A 24,759-nucleotide genomic window follows, 5' to 3' on the forward strand; every position below is an offset into this window, starting at 1 on the left:
TGGCCATTTTAACAATACTAGTTCTTCTAATCCACAAGTACAGGATATCTTTTCATTCTTCATATTTTGTTCAATTTCCTTCATCAATATTTTATAGTTTTCACCTGTAAGACTTTCACTCCCTTGTTTAAGGTCCTTGCCATGTATTTTATTGTTTTATACAATTTTAAGTGGGATTTTTAAAAAATCCCTCTGTTATTTCATTATTAACATATAGAAACCCAGGACTACCCTGGTGGCTCAGATGGTAAAGAATCTGCCTGCAATGAGGGAGACCTGGATTTGATCTGTGGGTACAGAAGATCCCCTGTAAAAAGAAATGGCTACCCACTTTAGTATTCATGCCTGGAGAATCCCATGGACAGAGGAGCCTGGCAGGATACAAAAACACCCATGGTTTATTAATATTTGTGAGTGCTTTTATGATATCAAGACCTCTAAAGTGAAGAGCCCCCTTTGTCCAGTAATTATGGTGGTAATGCAGATGTCAATTTAAGCCTTTAAAATTTACCTTTAATTGAGAGAGATGAAGTGGTAGTATAAGAATTGTAAAAGTTAGATTAGTTAAGAATTGAGTGTAACATGAGGAAAATGAGATTACAAATACATATTTTTCCCAAAATTTGTTAAAAGACAATATCAGGATATGAATATGCTTATTGAGAAAGCTATAAGCATACACAGTCAAAATACAGAAAAGTCCTATCACCATAAAGATTCTTCCTGCCATCCTTTAATAACCTACATTCGCCTCCATTATCCTCATGGGTTTTACTTTGCATGGCCCTAGTTGCTGATGATTTTTAATATCTTATCATGTACTTACTTGCCATCTGTATATCTCTTCAATAAAATGGCTGTTCATATTTTTTGTATATTTTCCAATTCAACATTTTTATTGTGAATTACACTGAATTTCTTATTAGACCTTCTGACACCAGAGATAGAGGAAAATGAGGTGCTGACTAGCCCCAAATTAAACAACTTTATTCAGTCTTACTCATGTCTGATGGAAGTGAAGAGTCAGGTCTACAGAGCAATGGTGAGGCTTGATTTTTTGTTTGTTTGCTTATTACAAAAAATGGGAGTATATGGAAATGTTTATGAGAAAGGTACAATCAAGAGAGAGAAGCTGAATATACAAGATCAAGAAGAGGAACATTTTTTATACATTTCAGCAGAGCATTTTTAATGCCATTGTACATTGTGAAGCCTAGAAAAAGGGTGGTTAAAGAATACAGGAGGGAAACATCTTTAGTATAATGTTCCTGAGAATGTGGAAGAAATAGAATTTGGAACATAGAGGAATGGACCTGACAGAAGAGCTCTTAAACTCCTATAATGCAATACACATTAAAAAAGTGTGAATGCAGCTGCAAGAATGTTGAAATATTTGATAGCAAGATGTTAAAGAAAAGTTTATTTATTTATTTATTTTTACTTTCTTAACACATGTTTAACAGTTAATTTTCATTATTTTATCTTCCAGATCACTCGTGCAGTCTTCTGCATTATTCAATCTGATATTCATCGCCTTTAGCTCAGCTTTCATATCAGCAAATGAGTTTGCTATTTTTTCTTGATTCCTCTTTATAGTTTCTAGTTATTTTTTACAATAATCTGTATTTCTATTGATAGCCTTTCTTAATGTCTCTAGTATTTTCATTATCTCCTGTTTTGAACTCTGTGTATATTAACCTAAAGTTGTCTATTTCATTGTTTGTAATTTCATAAGAATTATCTTCATCTTTTAATTGGGAGTGGTTACTCTTGTAACCACTTTTTTTTGCTTTTCTTTTTTTTTTATTATTTTTTTATTTTTTTTTATTTTTATTTTTTTTTTCCAGTGGGTTTTGTCATACATTGATATGAATCAGCCATGGATTTACATGTATTCCCAATCCCGATCCCCCCTCCCACCTCCCTCTCCACCCGATTCCTCTGGGTCTTCCCAGTAACCACTTTTTCATTTAACTTCTCTTTTTCAGACTCTATGAGTTTAAGAGAAGCAGCTATCTTTGGTCTTGAAGGTTATTATGTGGAAGCATCCTTATGCAGCCTGTGTATGTCTAATATTTTTGGTGTGAGGACTGTTTCTAGTGTAGATGCCTGCCATGTGTGTTGACCATTGTCCTCTTGTTAGAGCTTGTGGCTGGTATTGTGATGATCAAAACCCACACTGTCTATTGAGCAGAACCTTCTGCTTGTTCAGTGGTTGTCAGTGCTCTGTCAGGGGACCAGGTGTACTCCCTAGCTCTTGGAGTAGAAACTCCAAGATCTATTTATATGTTGCAGTGTCAAGTAGGTGGGATTGGAGTGCTCCTTCTGGAGAGGAGCTGGTGAGTACTCCTCAGAAGTTGCCACCAGGAGTGTGCTCCATGGTGTTACCTGTCATTCATTGTGTGATCTCACACAGTACAGTGCTGTCTGTACTGCCCTTGGCCCTACCTCATATGTTATTTTATTATAATGATACAATCTGCCTCCCCTCCCTAAGTCTTGAAGTTAATAGGATGAATATATATCACCTTCACTGGCAAATCATTGAATATCATTTGCAAATTCTTGACCACCATCTAAACTAGTAGAACACATATAAGAGGGTGAATACATTTTTTAATATTTCTACTGCAACTGATTATATCAGTTGTAAACCTCAATCATTTTTCAGGGAGATAACTAAATCATAACCTTGGCAAGAAATTTTCAGTAGGGTCCTAATCAAACTGGATGTTTTGTATATGCTTATATGATCCTATGTACAGAATAATATTAAATAGAAAAATGAAGTAGTAAAGTTATTGGTTTCTGGTAAAGTGTTTCAGTCACTGAGAAACAATAACTCACTGTGCTAAAACATACCTAAAATTATCATGTGTCTAATACTCTAACATTTCTCTTTATTATATATTGGAAAGTAACACACTAGAATCTGCTGATATGAGGAATATTATACATTGAGTCTTTATGCATTAATTACTTGGTACAACTAAATCTACTAAAGTGGTAGTGATTTATCCGAAACAGTCACTTTGTGATGGGTTCATATTATTGCTCTAGAAAATTTCTCCTCTGAATTATGGCTGAATTCCCCAAGCCTCCATAAAAATAGTACCATTTACTATATAAAAGTTTTAAATTGTTATTTTTTATTCAATTTGCTGCATGCTTTTGGTTTTTACATTAGTAATTTTATGCATTATTCACAGTATCTGAATTAATATGATGATTATTCCCATATAAATAGTTTGAGAATATGCCTTTTAACTACAGGCTACTTCTTAATGATGCCGTAATGAAAATAACATTGGTCCTTATAAATTTCTGAATCAGTGCCAAAAAATCATCTCAATGAAAGCAAAATTCTTGGAAGTTACTGAAGGTGGCTCAAATCCAAGATTTGATTCTTGGATTTTGATGGGTGCTTCCTCAGACTTCCTGTTAATTATGCTATTGTTATGCTTCCTGTTAATTATGCTACAAAGCATTTTGGCATAATGGGCATAAATCTCTCCACATGAGTTATCTGAGAGGCAAGAAAAATTATCTTTGTCAAGGAACTATATGCAGAAATGCATTAAACAATAGCTCACAGTAGAGGAAGAGACAAGATTTTAAATATAATTTTGGGAAAACATGAATAAAAATATAATTTTATACTACTCCTGGCCATCTTATTTTGTATCTTTTAAAAATAAAATATTTTTTACCTTTGGGGGAGTTAGAAGATGACTATGCATTTCTTATAATTTTAACTGACCTTCAAGATGAATATTTAGAGGACTTTCTCTCCTCAGGCATTAAGTACCAAAGTAGTATTCATCTGGGAATTCACAGCACCACTGTAACTTCCAATTAGCAAAACATACGTTAAAAGTTGCTGTAAACCACTTAGGAGGCCAGCTCGTGGTTGTGATTAGTGGCTATGCATCTACAGCTATTGCACATAAGCCTTAACGGAGCTATTTGTAAATTGTCAACACAAACTGATGTAACCTCAGGCTATCAATCAGAAAAGTGCACATTAGATTTGGTTAATTACTGTCCCTCTTCTATGACACCAGAATGTGTATAATATTTCTCAATGACCGAAAACTTCTAAAGATTAGTGATAAAGTTAGTTTGGAAGCAAAATCTTACAATGAATGTATGTGTGTAAAGTCCCTGCTCTTCCAATTTCAGTTATCCTTCCTTTGTTGTATATGTCTTCATAAATTATTTTGTTCTTAGAGTAATAACTGTGTATGTTGTGGAACAAAATCGAGCAAGAATTTATTTGTAGAATTCACACTCATCTCAGGCTATATTCTTATTAACTATAGTCTCAAAGGTGTCTGTCACACAATTCTGTATCCAAATGTAAGTAATTTGTCTGTATTTTTTTCCCTTAAAATTAGCTACATTTTATAATTCTTGGCTTATGGACTATTTTAGACCTAAAGAGAAACAACAATCTTTTATAAGGTACAGTGTTTTTTATTTGCCAGTGCATTTATATTCATTCTTCCCTATGACCTCACAACATCCCAGTGAAGAGGCAGGGCAAGTAATGCAGTTTAAAAGCAAATGATAGAAGTTTAATTAATAATATAGCAAGGCATATAGTATTACAATTATGATGGTCATTAACTATCTACATAATACTGCTTGTTTGGTACTTATTCACATTTAAAGGATGTTTAAGAGCCTTGTTAAAACCAGAATTGACAAGTTGAAGTTAAAGTCTTTTCCCCAGAAGTGCATCATAATTGTAATCGGTGTTGGTCAACTAATTTCCATGAAATCTACAGTTTACAGATATGTAAGACAGACACTAGAAAAACAAGTCTTAAGATATTTGAGTGAAGAGACTTCTTTAATAATCTTTAATATGTTCAAATCACTTTTCCTAAAAGGTTCAACATTGATTAAAATTTTAAATGTTAAAAGTGATCATTTAAGTTTAAGGTAAATATCTTTACACTCAACTAAACATTTGTTAAGGGGCTTATTGAATGCTTCTAAAGTACAATAAGATACAGAAATAAGTCTCAGTAAGTTAGAATAAATAGAATAAATAGAAACTATATATATATTTGCCTTTCACATCATAGATTAACCACAACAGGAACTTCTATTGGTAGGATATTTGAGACAAATGACAACTAGGGAAACAAATTTACAGTATGGTATAACTGTCAAAATCCAACTGCTAATTCATATTCTAGTGAAAATTGAGTAAATGTGAAAGATGAAAAATGGTATTATATAGTACCCAAGGGATGGTGCTGTGCAGGGATGATTGTTGGTAGAGAGGTCAGGGCAACAGTGATTTAAACGGAATTTTTCTTGAGTTCTCTCTCAACCACTGACTCAAGTCTACTACTAGACACCAAATGTGTTCTTGTTATATCAGGCCGCCGAGAATCCACTCAGCCCTTCAGAACTTATGAGTACATGAAGTGTTCTGTTTTGTAAATTCATCCATTTCTGGTTTCCCCATATAAAAACTTAGAACAAACAAAGATAATGAAGATGATAGAATTCCAGCTGAACTATTTCCAATCCTAAAAGATTATGCTGTTAAAGGGTTGCACTCAATATCCCAGCAAATATGGAAAACCCAGCAGTGGCCACAGGACTTAAAAAGGTCCGTTTTCATTCCAATCTCAAAGAATGCTCAAATTACCTCACAATTGCACTCCTTACACATGCTAACAAGGTAATGCTCAAAATCCTCCAAGCTAGGTTTCAACAGTATGTGAACCAAGGATTTCCAGATGTACAAGCTGTATTTAGAAAAGATAGAGGAACCAGAGATCAATTTGCCAATATCCATCAAATCATAGAACAAGTAAGGGGATTGCAGAAAAACATCTACTTCTGTTTCATTGACTATGCTAAAGCCTTTGACTGTGTGGATCAAAACAAACTGGAATATTCTTAAAGAGATGGGAATACCAGACCACATTACCTGCCTCCTGAGAAACCTGTATGCAGGTCAAGAAGCAACAGTTACACCTGTACATGAAATAACGAATTGGTTCAAAATGGGAAGGGATATGTCAAGGCTGCATACTGTCACCCTGCTTATTTAGCTTATATGCAGAGTACATCATGAGGAATGCTGGACTGGATGAAGCACAGGCTGGAATCGATTGCCAGGAGAAATATCAATAACCTCAGATATAGAGATGACACCACACTTATGGCAGAAAGGGAAGAGGAACTGAAGAGCCTCTTGATGAAGGTGAAAGAAGAGAATGAAAAAGCTGGCTTAGAACTCAACATTCAAAAAACGAAAATCATGGTATCCAGTCCCATCACTTCATGACAAAAAGATGGGGAAAAAATGGAAACAGTGACAGACTTTATCTCTTGGTCTCCAAAATCATTGCAGATGGTCACTGCAGCCGTGAAATTAAAAGACACTTGCTCCTTGGTATAAGAACTATGACAAGCCTAGACAGCATAGTAAAAAGCAGAAACATTACTTTGTTGACAAAGGCCCATCTAGTCAAAGCTGTGGTTTCTCCAGCAGTCGTGTATGTATGTGAGAATTGGACCATAAAGAAGTCTGAGCACCACAAAAGTGATGCTTTCAAACTGCGGTGTTAGACAAGACTCTTGAGAGTCCCTTGGACTGCAAGGAGATCAAACCAGTCAATTGTAAAGGAAATTAGTCCTTAATATTCATTGGAAGGACTGATGCTGAAGCTCCAATACTTTGGCCACCTAATGAGAAAAACCAACACATTGGAAAACACCCTGATTGTCAGGAGGCATTGAACAGGAGGCTTCCTGTGTGCTATTTTTGATCTGTGATGAATCCTCTGTTCCTTATTAATTCCTGAACATTCAGGAATTAATAGTCTCTCCCAGGACTGAGAAATGCATGCCTTTCCTTTGTTAGTTTTTCCAGATGGTGAAAAGTAACTATTTACGACCCTCTTTTGATATGGATTGCCTTTTGGCCTTATGGCCCCTATTGCTCCTTGCTTCCTTGGTAAACTTGTAAAGTCTGGTCTCTTGATCTTTATCTAAACAAGCTACTGATATATATACTCTTACAGAATCCAGTAAAGCACCCTTGTTCTATCAGAGCTTGGGTCCCCCATCTCTCTCTCTCTCTATTTCTGGCTGATTCACTGGAGTGCGAAGGGTGACTGTGTAACCCAGGGAATATCAGCCTCTTTCCTTCTTTCACTTTCTCATCATTGACTATGGACCACCAGGTTCTGGTCCATTAAAGGACCACAACACCTGATGTTGAGAAAGATTGAAGGCAGGAGGAGAAGGGGTGACAAAGGATGAGATTGTTGAATGGCATCATTGACTCAATGGACATTAGTTTAAGCAAGCTTCTGGAGATAGTGAAGGACAGAGGAACCTGGTGTGCTGCAGCCCATGGGGTGGCAAAGAGTCAGACAAGACTGAGCGACTGAAGAACAAAATTATAGATCACTATTTCAGGAGCTTGTCAGACTGTGTCATTAATTAAGCTGTTACATTCTCTCGGGTAAAATATTTTCATTTACACACAGATTTTAGATAAAGCTTTCCCTAAAGGGGTGACTGTAATTATGAGGATCTATTTAGGTTCAGGAGGGCTGTTTTGCCCTCTGAATTCAAGCACCTGGCCACTTGTCTACTTTACTGCTGCCCTATGTTGACCCTATCAATTCTGTGTTGACTGAGATGGGGGAATCTTCCCTCTGTTAATAGAGTCAGTAAATAAAAAGCACTCTGATTCTGGTATCCATTTAGAAATGTGGTGCTGGAAAATAAATAGAACATATGAAACACAGAGGAGTTGCTTTCTAAAACAAAATTCCAATTATTTCTTGCCCAATTTAGTCTAAAATGTTATCAAACCAGAGATCAATAATTCCAAATAAGCACATTTAAAAAAAAATCACTGTAGCTGAATATTCAAATCCTTCCTAATAATTAAGGTGCATATGATTTTGTTGTTGTTGTTTAGTCACTAAGTTGTGTCCAACTCTTCCAATCCCATGGAGTGTAGCCTGCCAGGCTCCTCTGGCCATGGGATTCCCCAGGCAAGAATACTGGAGTGGGTGGCCATTTCCTTTGCCAGGGGATCAAACTTGGTTTTCCTCTATTGGCAGGCAGATTCTTTACCACTGAGCCATCAGGGAAACCCTGAATATGATTTATTTATTTATAAAATATTTTGAATCATCCTGTCAGTTGGTCTAGCTAAGAATACAATGTTTTCCAACTGCTTTTCTCAATCCCTCCAAAACAAGTTGTAGCTTCAGGGAGCCTCTGAGATATAACCTGATTTCTGCTTTAGAAAATATATACAAGACTGAGGTCTTAATCAGTCAGGCAAAAATACTTTCTCATAATTGACACGCAGAAGTATTTGTTAATAAACGCCTAGCTCCTGTCTAATTCTCCTGTTAATCTCTTTATATGTATAATAAATTTAAGTTTCAGATAAAAGTAGTGAGGGATTGCTGAAGTGCTGGAAAAAAAAATACCCTTTAAATTCCCTTCAGCTCTCTAACTTGGAGTTCATGACTTGAGAACCACTAGTGCCCTCTTCTGGTCAGAAGGAGACAAATTTCATTCTATCTTGTTATAAGGGAGACTTCAATAGAAAATAATAAAAAATTTCATAGCATCCCCTCAAAAAATAAATCTCATCTATAGGAACAATAATAGGAAACAGAATTATCATGGAATTTAAATCAATACTATCTGATAAGCAGATACTACTAGTGTCTGAAAGTTCTAGACACACACGAATTACATATTTATTTTCAAAGTTTGCATCATTATATGCTAGCACTGAAAAATTGTCAAAATACAAGATACTTAAAAAAGTGTCCATGTCATGTTTATGTGCTTATGTGGAGAAAAATTGGCAAGAAAGGATATTATAAATTGTGCAAATCTGCTTTAAAGAAGTATCTTCATAGCAGGGTATTTTAGTCTATGCACAGTATCTTTTTTGTGTGTGCAGATTCAATCCTGCAGTGAAAGAGAGCACTCTGTAAAGAAATAGTCGATGTGCATAAAGGAGTTTGAAACACACAGATACACACACATACAAGAGTAAAATTTCTTACTGTCCTTTTCATAGTCATTCTGAAAAGCTGCACATATATGCCTTTGTACCTTTTCCAAACTTTGATTTGGAAATCACAGCCAGAATCAAAAATGCATTAACATCAGTTTCTGCTAACACTTTATTTTTGACCTACACTGTGTTACTCAGCTTGATCTCCCATATGACTTAACATGAAGTGAAAGTGAAAGTGAAAGTCCCTCAGTCATGTCCGACTTTTTGCAACCCCATGGACTATAGCGTCCATGGAATTCTCCAGGCCAGAATACTGGAGTGGGTAGCCTTTCCCTTCTCCAAGGGATCTTCCCAACCCAGCGATCGAATCCGGGCATCCCACATTGCAGGGGGATTCCTTATCATCTGAGCCACAAAGGAAGCCCAAGAATACTGGAGTGGGTAGCCTATCCCTTCTCCAGCAGATCTTACCAACTCAGGAATCGAACCGGTGTCTCCTGCATTGCAGGTGAATTCTTTACCAACTAAGCTATGAGGGAAGCCACATACTAAACTCTAAATTTAAGTTCATTTCAGTTCAGTTCAGTCGCTCAGTAGTGTCTGACTCTTTGCTACCCCATGAATCGCAGCATGCCAGGCCTCCCTGTCCATCATGACTTCCGGAGTTTACTCAAACTCATGTCCATCGAGTCAGTGATGCCATCCAGTCATCTCATCCTCTGTCGTTCCCTTCTCCTCCTGCTCCCAATCCCTCCCAGCATCAGGGTCTTTTCCAATGAGTCAATTCTTCACATCAGGTGGCCAAAGTATTGGAGTTTCAGCTTCAGCATCAGTCCTTCCAATGAACACCCAGGACTGATCTCCTTTAGGATGGACTGGTTGGATCTCCTTGCAGTCCAAGGGACTCTCAAGAGTCTTCTCCAATACCACAGGTCAAAAGTATCAATTTTTCAACAGTCAGCTTTCTTCACATTCCAACTCTCACATCCATACATGACCACTGGAAAAACCATAGCCTTGATCAAACGGACCTTTGTTGGCAAAGTAATGTCTCTGCTTTTTAATATGCTATCTAGGTTGGTCATAACTTTCCTTCCAAGGAGTAAGCATCTTTTAATTTCATGGCTGCAATCACCATCTGCAGTGATTTTGGAGCCCCCAAAAATAAAGTCTGACACTGCTTCCACTGTTTCCCCATCTATTTCCCATGAAGTGATGGGACCGGATACCATGATCTTAGTTTTTTGAATGTTGAGCTTTAAGCCAACTTTTTCACTCTCTTCTTTCACTCTCATTAAGAGGTTTTTCAGTTCCTCTTCACTTTCTGCCATAAAGGTGGTGTCATCTGCATATCTGAGATTATTGATATTTCTCCCGGCAATCTTGATTCCAGTTTGTGCTTCTTTCAGCCCAGGGTTTCTCATGATGTACTCTGCATATAAGTTAAGTAAGCAGGGTGACAATATACAGCCTTGACGTACTCCTTTTCCTGTTTGGAAACAGTCTGTTGGTCCATGTCCAGTTCCAACTGTTGCTTCCTGAACTGCATACAGTTTTCTCAAGAGGCAGGTCAGGTGGTCCGGTATGCCCATCTCTTTCAGAATTTTCCACAGTTTATTGTGATCCACACAGTCGAAGGCTTTGGCATAGTCAATAAAGCAGAAATAGATGTTTTTTCTGGAACTCTCTTGCTTTTTCGATGATCCAGCAGATGTCAGCAATCTGATCTCTCATTCCTCTGCCTTTTCTAAAATCAGCTTGAAAATCTGGAAGTTCATGATTCACATATCGCTGAAGCCTGGCTTGGAGAATTTTGAGCATTACTTTACTGGCGTATGAGATGAGTGCAATTGTGCAGTAGTTTGAGCATTCTTTGGGATTGCCTTTCTTTGGGATTGGAATGAAAACTGTCCTTTTCCAGTCCTGTGGCCACTGCTGAGTTTTCCAAATTTGCTGGCATATTGAGGACAGCACTTTCACAGCATCATCTTTCAGGATTTGAAATAGCTCAACTGGAATTCCATCACCTCGACTAGCTTTGTTCATAGTGATGCTTTCTAAGGCCCACCTGACTTCACATTGCAGGATGTCTGGCTCTAGGTAAGTGATCACACCATCATGATTATCTGGGTTGTGAAGATCTGTTTTGTACAATCCTTCTATTTATTCTTGCCACCTCTTCTTAATATCTTCTGCTTCTGTTAGGTCCATACCATTTCTGTCCTTTACTGAATCCATCTTTGCATGAAATGTTCCCTTGCATGAAATTCAATTTAGCAGTTTCCAAAAATTCATATTTATTTTCCTCAGAGAAAGATTTATAAAAACAAAGGATATTCACAAGGATTTATTGCAACTCAGAAGATATATTAAAGGACAAACCTTCAAGTATGTTTAAAGGATTTTCTGAAACATGGAAATAAGTGGAGGAACCAATCACACTGACCCCTTTGAAAGAAATGAGAACTAGATGTCTGAATTTTTCAAAAATCATTCATGGTTCTCTTTTTGTCACAGCTAAGGAAATATATCATTGAACCTTACATTAGGGCCTGGAACTTAAACCACGACAAGCATGAGTGGTTAACCTTGTATCTACAGTGATTCAAGCCATTATTAAGCTCATTCCTTTTCATTAACCACTTGTGTGTGTGTGTGTTCTCTCTATTTAGTTGCTAAGTCATGTCTGACTCTTGTGACCCCATGGACTGTCGCCTACCAAGTTCTTCTTCCATGGGATTCTCCAGGCAAGAATACTGGGGTGGGTTCCCATTTCCTTCTCCAGGGGATCTTCCCAACCCAGGAATTGAACTTGTGTCTCTTGCGTTGCAGGCAGATTCTTTACCAACTGAGCTAGTTCCTCAATATAACCTACTGAGAGTGAAATTCTAGGCTTCCTGCCTGACTTTGGCTTGAGCAGACAGGCTAGGCCCACAGGATTTTTTTTTTCTCTGTCAATTGCTGGAGCATAGTGACTACTATCTAAATATTTTCTTTTTTGCTAGGCTGCCAGTTTCCTGGTCATTTGGCTAAGTAGAACAAGATTTTGCTGAAGCATGTTATATTTTCTGTTCCTGTTGGTGTTTCCAAACTACTGCTTTTTTCAGCTCCTAATGTAGGCTATATGAAGCAAAAAATAAACAAAAATAAAATAAACAAACTCACCACCATGTGGTTTCCTCTAATCCTGAGACTCCTAGCAGATTTACATTCTTTAGTTCACTATTTTGAGTCTTCTTCTGTTTGTTTTGTATACATTATTCATGTTTTTTAGCCTCATTTAATGTGATAAACAAGGAAAAGTATGCATAGTTCATATTCTTGGAAGTGTAAAGGCACTTTACTTTTTTTTAATTTATTTATTTTAATTGAAGGCTAATTACTTTGAATCAGCCATGGGTGTATATGTGTTCCCCATCCTGAACCACCCCCCCACCTCCCTCCCCATACCATCCCTCTGGGTCATCCCAGTGCACCAGCCCTGAGAACTCTGCCTCAGGCACTTTATTTTGAAGACACCCAAAATATGCAGCTGGATGTGCTCAGTAAGTAACTGGATATATGAATCAGAAGATCAGGGAAAAGTCTGAGCAGGAAATATTAATCTTAGAGGCATTAAAATATAGATGAAATTAAATGACATGATCCTGGATGAGATCACGTAGGTTCATGGATACAAGGCTAAAACACTCCAGTGCTTAGAAGTTGGAAAGATGAGGGATCCAGAAAGGGATTACAAGCAGGAAAAATCAAAAACTTAAGAGGAAATTCAAGAGAGAGTAGTTTCCCAGAAATCAGATGAAGACAACATTTCAGGAAGTAGAAAGTGATTAACTGTGCCTATTGATACTGAAATATCAAACAGAAAGAGGTCTGAGAAATAAGTGTGGGACATGGAAACATGGAAGTTATTTAGTGGACTCTACATGCAGCCTTAGTTAATTTATTATTTTACTTTCATCAAATATACATCTTAAGAACCACATTGTCTGAGAATTAAGAGACTATAAAAGTCATGTCTATCTAACCATTAAATCAATCTATAGGATCCCTGATGATTATTTGTGGTCTTTGTTTAAGCATTTTCAGGGGCAATTAACTCACATTTGTGTAGACATTTTCTTTTTTGCATAATTCTAAGTGTTCCTTGTGCTGTATATGTATTTAAATTGAATACCTATCCATTATTCACAGTTCTTTTGCACTCAGACAATATAAAGAAATTTTGCCAGGTGTTCAGAAGGTATTTCTGATATGTATACTTAAATATTTAATTTCTTTAATTTCCAAAAGATTCAAGCCTTCTCAAGGGTGACAAACTCAAGAATGGCTACCATCCAACAAGTTTCAGGTTCAGGGGGATCCTATTTTGCTCTCATCTCACCACATGATCACTGAACATTGTTCTCCACTTTCACCTGCAGGCCATACTTCAGTCATTAGTTGTCTCTTTCTTATCCTATTTTCCATCTATTACCAAGTAGTTGGAAATTCATGTTTTGATTCTATTGTAAGCCTGATGTTTAAAACTTTGCAATTAATTTACCTTATCTGAAGCACTGAACCCAAGCATGCATTTGCAAAAATAGAGACATTTTTTCCAAGTATACCTATCAGTGTCTGTTATAATTGATATAGTCACAAATACAATTCCATATCAACATCATCTCAATTTAACACTGAGTGAGGACATGAGGTCATAAAATGTGTACATCCCACTCTAAAATAATGTTGTTTCAAGCTCCCTCTAAGGGACAGGATTATAATTTAATTACAGTTACTAAGCCTATCTGCCACCCATAGGTGAGACAATGTTGCAGAAAGAAAAAATGAGAGAGGGTATAGACAAATTGAGTAGACAAAAGTTACTGGCTGTTTGACTGCTCACACATCCAGAAAAACAAAGTCAATCCTACTCCAGTCAGCCTTGAGTGAGAACAGTAAGCAACAGTCCTTTTGATCATTTCTGTTCCAGCATAGTTAAAATGTCACAAACTATTGTTATTGTTTTCTTAGCCAGTCTCAGGACAGGGGACAGCCAATGCACTCTGAAGTGGTTCCATGCAGAGAAAGTAATATCTATGCAGAATCAATTATTTGTTCTTATCTACTTCACATCTCTTATTATTAGGTACTAAAGGAACTTCTTTCATTAAAAAAATACTGAAACATATTTGACATATAACTGTGTAAATTTAAGGTGTACAACATGTTAATTTGATACATGCTAACTTACATATTGCAATATAATTGCCATTGTAGCAATATTTAACACTTTTATTGGTTCCATAATTATCCTTTCTTTTTAGTGGTTGGAATAATTAAATGCTAGTCTTTTAGCAGGTTTTATGATTATAAAACAATAGTGCTGTATATATTCACTATACAGTGCATTATATCTAGTGCTTGTTTTCTATTCACTTTACATTTATAACCTTAAACAGCATCTGTCTTATCCTACCATCCTTCATTCCCTGGTAACAACTATTTTATTCTCTGTTTTTATGGGTTTTTTTTTTTCCTTTTTTTTAGAATCTGCATATAAGTGATATACAGTACATGTGTTTCTCTGCCCTATCTGACTTATCATAATATGCTCAAAATCCAACTAAGTTGCCACAAATAACAGCATATCCTTCTTTCTTGTGGCTAAATGATGTTCATTATGTTCATTATCCATTCATCTGTGAATGAGCATTTAAATTGTTTCCATATCTTGGCGGCTATTAATAATGCTGCAGGAATATTTGAGTGCATGTAGCTCTTTGATAGCCTATTTTAATTTATTTCAGTATATACCAAGAAATGGAATTGTTGGGGAGAAATTAACCTCTTTCAACACTGCACTCAATATGTGTGTATTTGTCTTTTCTGTCTTCCCGGTCTGGGAAATGCTTTTCTGTCAACATTATTACTTCTTAACTACATCCTTACAACTCTTAGGTTTATTCACTTGACTAGTCAGCATTCATGTCATTCCTTCTCAACTAAGCCCTACTCCTAGGACTAGCAGTCATTCTTCCTACCCTAACCTCATCTGTTACTAGGTAGTTTGTGATTTGCTACTTTGAACAAAGCAGGCAATACATATTGGCTGCCTTATTTTTCATTTACCCAGACAGTAGACCTCACAGCAGCAGCACCTACCAAAGGGCATAGCCTTGACTCAGCAATGTGTTGATTAAAGACCACCAAAAGAAGTTATTGGAACCTGTGAAAATATGACTTTATATGGTAAAGGGGATTTTACAGATATGATTAAGGAACTTGAGATGGGAATCTTATCCTGGATAATCCAGATGGACCAAATGTACAGAAGTGATCTTATAAGAGAAAGTGAAGAGCATTATAGATAGCAGTAGGAAATGTGACAGTAGAAACACGAGATTGGAATGATAAGAGGAAGTTATATTCCAGCCATGAAATACAGAGAGCCTCTAGACACCTGAAAAGTCAAGGAGCACAGATTTTAATCTGAAACATCCAGAAGAAATGCGACTCTGCCAATGCATTGATTTTAAAATTCCTAACCTTCAAAACTGTAAGATAATACATTTGTGCAATTATAAGACCCTAAGTTTGAGGTAATTATAAGACTCTGTTTGGGCTTCTCTTGTGGCTCAGGTGGTAAAGAATCTGCCTGCAGTGTGGGAGACCTGGGTTTGATCCCTGGGTTGAGAAAATCCTCTGGAGTAGGGAAAAGCTATCCACTCCAGTATTCTGGCCTGGAGAATTCCAAAGAATCAGACACGACTGACTTTCACAAATCACAAACGAAGTTTGAGGCAATTTATTATTGCAGTAATAGGAAACTAATAAAAAAGAAAAGAAACAGACACACTGCAAATAGTGATGGTTTACTTCCTCTTTTACAATCTGGATTTTTTTTTTTTTCATGTCTGGTTGCTGTGGCTAAGAATTCCAAAAATATGTTGAATAAAAGTGGTGAGAGTAGACATTCTTGCCTTGGTTCTGATTTCAGAGGGAATTCTCTTACTTTTCACCATTGAGTATTATGTTATTTGTGGGTTTCTCATATATAACCTTTATTATATTGAAGTATGTTCTCTCTATGCTTGCTTTCTGGAGAGTTTTTATCATAAATGAATGCTGAATTTTATCAAAAGCATTCACTGCATCTAGGGATGATCATATAATTTTTGTTCTTCATTTTGTTAATGCGATATATCACATTGATTGATTTGTGGATATTGAAAAACTCTTGCATTCCTGATATTATATATAGGAAATCACAAAGATTCCAACAGAAAGCCATTAGAGCCCATCAATTAATTTGGTAAAGTTTCAAAACACAAAGATGATGTACAAAAATTTGTTGCATTTCTATACACTAACAACACACTATAAAAAGAAAAATTAGGAAAACAACTTCATCTATCATTGCATCAAAACAATAAATACCTAGGAATAAACTAACTTGAGGCAAAAGAACTGTATTTTTAAATCTATAAAACACTGATGTAAGAAATTGAAGATGACAAAAACAGACAAAAAGATATGCCATATTCTTTGATTGGAAAAATCAATATTGTTTACATGGCAATCCACAGATTCAAGACAAACTACAGATTCAATGCAGTCTCTATCAAAATACTAATGGCATTTTTTTACAGACAAAAAACAGAAAAAAATAAAATGTGTGTATGGAAACAGAAAAAGTACCGAGTACACAAAAGAATCTTGAGAAACAAGAACTGAGTTGGAGAAATCAGGATCCTTGATGTCAGGCTATAATACAAAGCTACAATAATCAAAACACTATGATACTGACACAAAAATAGGTGCATAGATCAATAGAATAGGATAGAGAGCCCAGAAAAAAATCCATGCACTTATAGTTGATTCAGTTCAGTTCAGTTCAGTTCAGTTCAGTCGCTCAGTCATGTCCGACTATTTGCGACCCCATGAATCGCAGCACGCCAGGCCTCCCTGCCCATCACCAACTCCCAGAGTTTACGCAAACTCATGTCCATCGAGTCGGTGATGCCATCCAGCCATCTCATCCTCTGTCGTCCCCTTCTCCTCCTGCCCCCAATAGTTGATTAAGCTATGACAAAAAAAAAAAAAGAAGAAGAAGAAAAAGAAAAGCAATATAAAAAAGATAGTTTTTTCAATAAATGGTGTTGGGAAAACTGGACAGTCACATGTAAAAGAATGAAGTTGGAACATTTTTTAACACCATACACAAAAATAAACTCAAAATAGATTAAAAGCCTAAATGTAAGGTCATATACTGTAAAGCTGCTAGAGGAAAGTATACGCAGAAAACCCTTTGACATAGATGACAAAAATATTTTTGAGATCAATTTCCTAACACAAAGGAAATAAAAGCAAAAATCAACAAATGAGAACTAATGAGATTTAAAAGGTTTTACACTGCCAAGAAAACCACTAACAAAATGAAAAAAAAAATAGCCTACCGAATGGGATAAAATATTTGCAAATAATATGAGTGATAAGGATTAATACCCAACATAGTCAAACAGCTCATACAGCTAAACATTAAAAAAATCCAACTTGATTATAAAATGGGCAGAAAAACTTAATATATATCTTTCCAAAAATCAAATGCAGATAGCCAATGGGTATGGGCAAAGATGTTCAACTTTGCTAATCATCAGGGAAATCAAAACCACACTGAGATTTTACCTCACACCTGTCAGAATGGCTATCATCAAAAAGAACACAAATAATAATTAGCAAGGATGAGGAAAAGAGAGAACCTTTGAACATTGTTGATGGGAATATAAATCGGTGCAGTCACTGTGGAAAACAGTATGTGCACGCTTGCATGCTCAGTCGTTTCAGCCGTGTCTGATTCTTTGCAATCCTACGGACTGTAGCCCTCCAGGCGTCTCTGTCCATGGGATTCTCCAGGCAGTTATACTGGAGTGGGTTGCTATAACCTCCTCCAAGGGAACTCCCCAGGACAGGTATTGAACCAGCATCTTCTGCATTGCAGGTGGATTCTTTACCACTGAACCACAGGCAAATCCCATGGAAAACAGTATGAAGTTTCCTCAAAACAAGAAAAATAGAGCTACAATATGATCCAGCAATCCCACGTCTTGGTATGTATCCAAAATTAAAAATAAATAAATAAATTACTTGAAAAGATACAGGTAATCCGATGTTTATAGTAGCATTATTTACAATTGCCAAGATATGGAAGCTACATAACCTAAGTGTTCATTTAAAGATGAGTGTATAAAAATAAGTCATATATAGTAATATGCCTATATAGCAATGTGTATACATATACACACATACATACATATGCCAGAATGTTACTCAGTCATAAAAAAGAATGAAAATTTGCCATTTGCAGCAACGTGGATGGACTTGAAAGGCATTATGCTAACTGATATAATTCAAACAGAGAAAGACAAATACTGTGTGATATCACTTTAACTTGGAATCTAAAAGATATAAGAAACTCATAGATGTAACAAAAAGAAGCAGACTCAGATACAGAGCACAAACCAGTGGTTACCAGTGTAGGGAGCAGGCAATATAGGGCTGGGGGAGTGGGAAGTACAAATTATCAGATGTAAGTTAGGCTCAAGGATGTATTGTACAACACAGGCAATATAGACAGTATTTTGTAATAACTGTGAATGGAGCATTACCAATTAAATTGTATAAAAATTAAAATTTACAAACACAAATTTGAAGAATAAGATCATCCCTTCAATTAAAATTTGAAAAAGAACATTCACACTATGGGCATGCCAGCCTTCCCAAAGTTTAAACATTATCTTGTCCCCTACATTTCTGCTTTCCTACCTCTCAGCATCAAATTCATTTAAAGATAATTTAAGAAGTATTTTGGGCTTCCCTCATGGCTCAGATGATAACCTGCTTGCAATACAGGAGACTCAGATTCGAACCCTGGGTCAGGAAGATGCTTTGGAGAAGGGAATAGCAACTCACTCTGGTATTCTTTCCTGGAGAATTCCGTGGACAGAGGAGCCTGGTGGGCTATAGTCCATGGGGTTGCAAAGAGTCAGACACTTTTGAGTGACTAACACTTTCAAGAAATATTTTGGTAGTCAATTTCTATATCATCAATGTATGTGCTTCAGGTAGAGTTATGATTATGGATATGATTATTGGGTTTCCCAGATGGCTCTGTGGTAAATAATTCACCTGACAAGTCAGAAAACACAGGAGATATAGGTTTGATTTCTGGATCAGGCAGTTCCCTTGGAGAAGGAAATGGCAACCCTCTCCATTATTCTTGCCTGGAAAATCCCATGAATAGAGGAGTCAGGTGGGGCTACAGTCCTTGTGGCTGCAAAGAGGCATGAGCATGATGAGCTCATGAGCCTAAGCCACTGAGCATGGGCATGATGGTTATGACAAGTTATAGTTAGTTATGGGTCTTGTTAAGGTAAGTTATGGTTATTTAAATTGATGGTTACTAATAGTTAGTGAATTGTGATTAGTTAAAATTATGTTTACTAAAGTTTTTACATTGCTGTTTATGATTAGTTATGGCTATGGATATACAGTTAATAACAGCTACTATGTAACTGTATTACTAATTGCAACTATTAATGGTTCTGTTTATTACTCATGAGTACTAACTAGTTCTAATAATGACTTGTAACTACTGTCTAGACTTTGAGAACAGTTTTAACTACTAACTGTGGTTTCTACATGTTATTGCTAACCATTTATAATCACTAGTATGGGTACTAAATAGTCATGACTCCTATGTAGTTTATGTTAATGATTAGTGAATATTAACCAGTTGCATTTTATGGTTATCATTGTTAACTATATTTGGTCACTATTTTATAACACTTAACTAGTCAGAAATATCAAGTTGTGATTCCTAAATAGTTCTTAGACTGTTCTGATATACAGTCAAGTTTGATACTTGTGACTAGTAACTAGTTGTGGTTGTCAGTTTATAACTAGTAACTAGTAATTACTTATTATTATTAATTATAATAGTTAATTGTAGTTGTAGCTGCAGTTACAGTCAATCATAGCTAGGTATGCATACAACTAGTTGTACACTTATAAAATGTTACATAGTTATTTGACCAAGAATGTCATGTAATCACAGAATTGCTTCCACATTTTTCAAAGGATTGATGATCCATGCTTTGTGAGCAACATGTCTTTACTGTTTTTACTACTCAATAATTTGTAAAAAAAAAATTATCACAGTATAGCTGATTTGCAATGCTGTGTAAGTTTCAGGTGTACTGAAAAGTGAATCAGTTATACATATATCCACTGTTCTCTACATTCTTCTCCAATATAGGCCATTACAGAATATTGGGTTCCCTGTGCTATACAGTAGCTCCTTATTAATTATCTATTTAATATATGGTAATGTGTATATGTCAGTTGCATTCTGAAAATTTTCCCTTCCCTTCCAACCACTGGTAACCATAATTTTGTTTTCTACATCGGTAACTCTATTTCTGTGTATAGATAAGTTCTTTTGAACTTATTCTTTTGAGTCTTTATTTTTTAGATTTCACATATAAACAATATCATGTGATATTTGTCTTACTCTGTCTGATTTATGGGGTCAGACCCCACAAGAGACTAACCCAGACTTCCTTGTGAGTGTCCAGGAATATCCGGCGGAGGTGTGGGTCAATGGAGGCCTGCTGCAGCACTGGGGACATTGAGTGAAGCAGTGCCTGCATGGGATCTTTTGAAGGAGGTCAACGTTATCTTCTTCACCTCCACCATAGTTTGGTCTCAGGTCACATAACAGAGGGGGAACACATCTCCACCCATCAACAGAAAATAATTGTAAAGATTTACTCAGCATGGCTGTGCTCATCAGAATAAGGCCCAGTGTTCCCCTCAGTAAGTCTCTCCCATCAGGAAGTTTCCATTAGCCTCTTATTCTCAAACAGAGGGCAGAAAGAATTAAAAAAAAACAAACAACAACAACAAAAACACAATCACAGAAAACTAACCAATCTGACCACATGGACCAGAGTTTTGTCTAACTGAATGAAACTATGAGCCATGTCGTGTAGGGTCACCCAAGATGGATGGGTCATGGTGGAGAGTTCTGACAAAACTTGGTCCACTGGAGAAGGGAATGACAAACCACTTCAATATTGTTGCCTTGAGAACCCCATGAACAACATGAAAAGGCAAAAATATAGGACACTGAAAGATGAACTCCCCAGGTCGGTAGGTGCCCAGTATGCTACTGGAGATCAGTGGAGAAATAACTCCAGAAAGAATGAAGAGACAGAGCCAAAACAAAAACAACACCCAGTTGTGGATGTGACTGGTGATGGAAGTCAAGTCCAATGCTGTAAAGAGCAATATTGCGTAGGAACCTGGAATGTTAGGTCCATGAATCAAGGCAAATTGGAAGTGGTCAGACAGGAGATGGAAAGAGTGAACATCGACATTTTAGGAATCAGTGAATGAAAATAGACTGGAATGGGTGAATTTAACTCGCATGTCCATTATATCTACTACTGTGGGCAAGAATCCCTTAGAAGAAATGCAGTAGCCATAATAGTCAACAAAGGAACCTGAAATGCAGTACTTGGATGCAAGCACAAAAATGACAGGATGATCTCTGTTCATTTCCAAGACAAACAATTCAATATCACAGTAATCCAAGTCTGTCCTGATCAGTAATGCTGAAGAAGCTGCGGTTGAATGGTTCTATGAAGAGCTACAAGACCTTTTGAAACTAACACCCAAAAAAGGTGTCCTTTTCATCACAGGGAAATTGAATGCAAAAGTAGGAATTCAAGACAGAACTGGAGTAACAGGCAAATTTGGCCTTGGAGTACAGAATGAAGCAGGGCAAAGGCTAATAGAGTTTTGCCAAGAGAACACACTGATCATAGCAAGCACCCTCTTCCGACAACACAAGAGAAGACTCTACATATGGACATCACCAGGTGGTCAAAACTGAAATCAGATTGATTATATTATTTGCAGCCAAAGATGGACAAGTTCTATACAGTCAGCCAAACGAGACTGGGAGCTGACTGTGGCTCAGAAAATGAAATCCTTATTGCCAAATTCAAGCTTAAATTGAAGAAAGTAGAGGAAACCACTAAACTATTCAGTTATGACCTAAGTCAAACCCCTTACTATTATACAGTGGAAGTGACAAATGGATTCAAGGGATTAGATATAAGAGAACGACTTCCTGAAGAACTATGGGCTGAGGTTAATGACATTGTACAGGAGGCAGTGATCAAGACCATCCCCAAGAAAAAGAAATGCAAAAAGGCAAAATGGTTGTCTGTGGAGGCATTGCAAATATCTGAGAAAAGAAGAGAAGCAAGAAGCAAAGGAGAAAAGGAAGGATATATCCATCTAAATGCAATGTTCCAAAGAATAACAAGGCGATATAAGAAAGCCTTCCTCAGTGATCAATACAAAGAAATAGAGGAAAACAATAGAATGGGGAAGACTAGAGATCTATTCAAGAAAATTAGAGATACCAAGTAAATTTTCATGCAAAGGTGGGCACAATGAAGGACAGCAATGGTATGGACTTAACAGAAGCAGAAGATATTAAGAATAGATGTCAAGAATATACAGAAGATCTATACAAAAAAAGATCTTCACAACCCAGATAATCACGATGGTGTGATCATTCACACAGAGCCAGACATCCTGGAATGCGAAGTCAAGTGGGCCTTAGGAAGCATCACTATGAACAAAACTAGTGGATTCCAATCGAGCTTTTTAAAATCCTAAAAGTTGATGCTGTGAAAGTGCTGCATTCCATATGCCAGAAAATATGGAAAACTCAGCAGTGGCCACAGGACTGGAAAAGGTCAGTTTTCATTCATATCTCAAAGAAAGGCAATGCCAAAGAATTATCAAACTACCGCACAATTGCAGTAATCTCACATGCTAGCAAAGTAATACTCAAAATTCTCCAAGCCAGGCTTCAACAATATGTGAACCATGAACTTCCAGATGTTCAAGCTGGAGTTTAAAAAAGCAAAGGAACCAGAGATCAAATGCCTACATTGTTGTACCACCAAAAAAGAAAGAGTTTCCAGAAAAACATCTACTTCTCTTTTATTGACTATGACAAAGTCTTTGACTGTGTGAATCACAGCAAACTGTGGAAAATTCATTAAGAGATGGGAATACCAGACCACCTGATCTGCCTCCTGATAAATCTGTATGCAGGTCAAGAAGCAACAGTTAGAAGTGGATATCGAAGAACAGACTGGTTCCAAATCAGGAAAGGAGTATTTCAAGTCTGTATATCGTCACCCTGCTTATTTAACTTACAGGCAGAGTACATCATGAGAAATGCTCGACTGGGTGAGCCACAAGCTGGAATCAAAATAGCTGGGAGAAATCTCAATAACCTCAGATATGAAGATGACACGACCTTTATGGCAGAAAGCAAAGAAGAACTATACTGCCTCTTGATGAAAGTGAAAGAGGAGAGTGAAAAAGTTGGCTTAAAACTCAACATTCAGAAAACTAAGATCATGGCATCTAGGCCCATCACTTCATTGCAAAGAGATGGGGAAATGTGGAAACAGTGACAAACTCTATTTTGGGGGGCTCCAAAATCACTGTAGGTGGTGGCAGCAGCCATGAAATTAAAAGATGCTTTTTCCTTGGAAGAAAATTTATGACCAACCCAGACAGCATATTAAAAAGCAGAGACATTACTTTGCAAACAAAGTCCATCTAGTCAAAGCTATGCTTTTTCCGGTAGTCTTGTATGGATGTGAGAGTTGGAGTATAAAAAAGGTGAGCGCCAAAGAACTGATGCTTTTGAACTGTGGTGTTGGAGAAGACTCTTGAGTCCCTTAGATTGCAAGGAGATCTATCCAGTCCATCCTAAAGGAAGTCAGTCCTGAATATTCATTGGAAGGCCTGATGCTGAAGCTGAAAATCCAATACTTTGGCCACCTGATGTAAAGATCTTACTTATTGGAAAAGACCCTGATGCTGGGAAAGATTGAAGGTGGGAGGAGAAAGGGCCGACAGAGGATGAGATTGTTGGATAGCATCATCGACTCAATGGGCATGAGTTTGAGTAAACTCCAGGAGTTGGTGGTGGACAGGGAGGTCTGGCATTGTGCAGTCATTGGAGTCGCAAAGAGTCGGACATGACTGAATGATTTAACTGAACTGTATGACTTCACACAGTAAGACAATCTCTAGGCCCATCTGTGTTACTACAAATGGTATTATTTCATTCTTGTCTAAAGCTGAGTAATATTTCATTTCAAATATGTACCAAATCATCTTTATCTATTCATTTGTTGATGAACATTTAGGTTGCTTCCATGTGCTGGCTCTTGTCCATAGTACAGCAATGAACTTTGGGATGCATGTATCTTTTATTTTTTATTTTTTCTTGTCTTTCCCTCCAGTCCATGTCATCCCACTCACAATACAGACAAGGCACAGGGCCTTCCTGGCCTGAGGTGTTTATGGGGTGAGTTTACTCTGCCTCCTCTTTCTATACAGTGTAAGAACACAGCCTGTGGTAAGCATCAGGAGGCTGGTGTGCATGTATCTTTTTGAATTAAGGATTTCTCCAGATAAATACTCAGTTGCTAAATCAAATGGCAACTCTACATTTAGTTTTCTAAGGCACCTTCATACTGTTTTCCACAGTGGCTGTACCAATTTACATTCACATTCACAGCACAAGAAGGTGCCCTTTCTCCACATTCTCTCAGATTTTTTTTTTTTTTGTAGATATTATG

General features: G+C 36.8%; 1 non-coding gene across 1 annotated transcript; it reads right to left on the bottom strand.

The window, feature by feature from the left end:
• Positions 1-24,421: 24,421 nt before the first annotated feature.
• On the bottom strand, positions 24,422-24,553 carry LOC122436192. The gene has a single exon (XR_006267949.1). It is a non-coding gene; the product is annotated as a small nucleolar RNA SNORA51 (small nucleolar RNA).
• Positions 24,554-24,759: the final 206 nt, after the last annotated feature.

This window comes from Cervus canadensis, chromosome X, assembly GCF_019320065.1.
Source record: "Cervus canadensis isolate Bull #8, Minnesota chromosome X, ASM1932006v1, whole genome shotgun sequence".
NCBI classification, from domain to species: domain Eukaryota; kingdom Metazoa; phylum Chordata; class Mammalia; order Artiodactyla; family Cervidae; genus Cervus; species Cervus canadensis.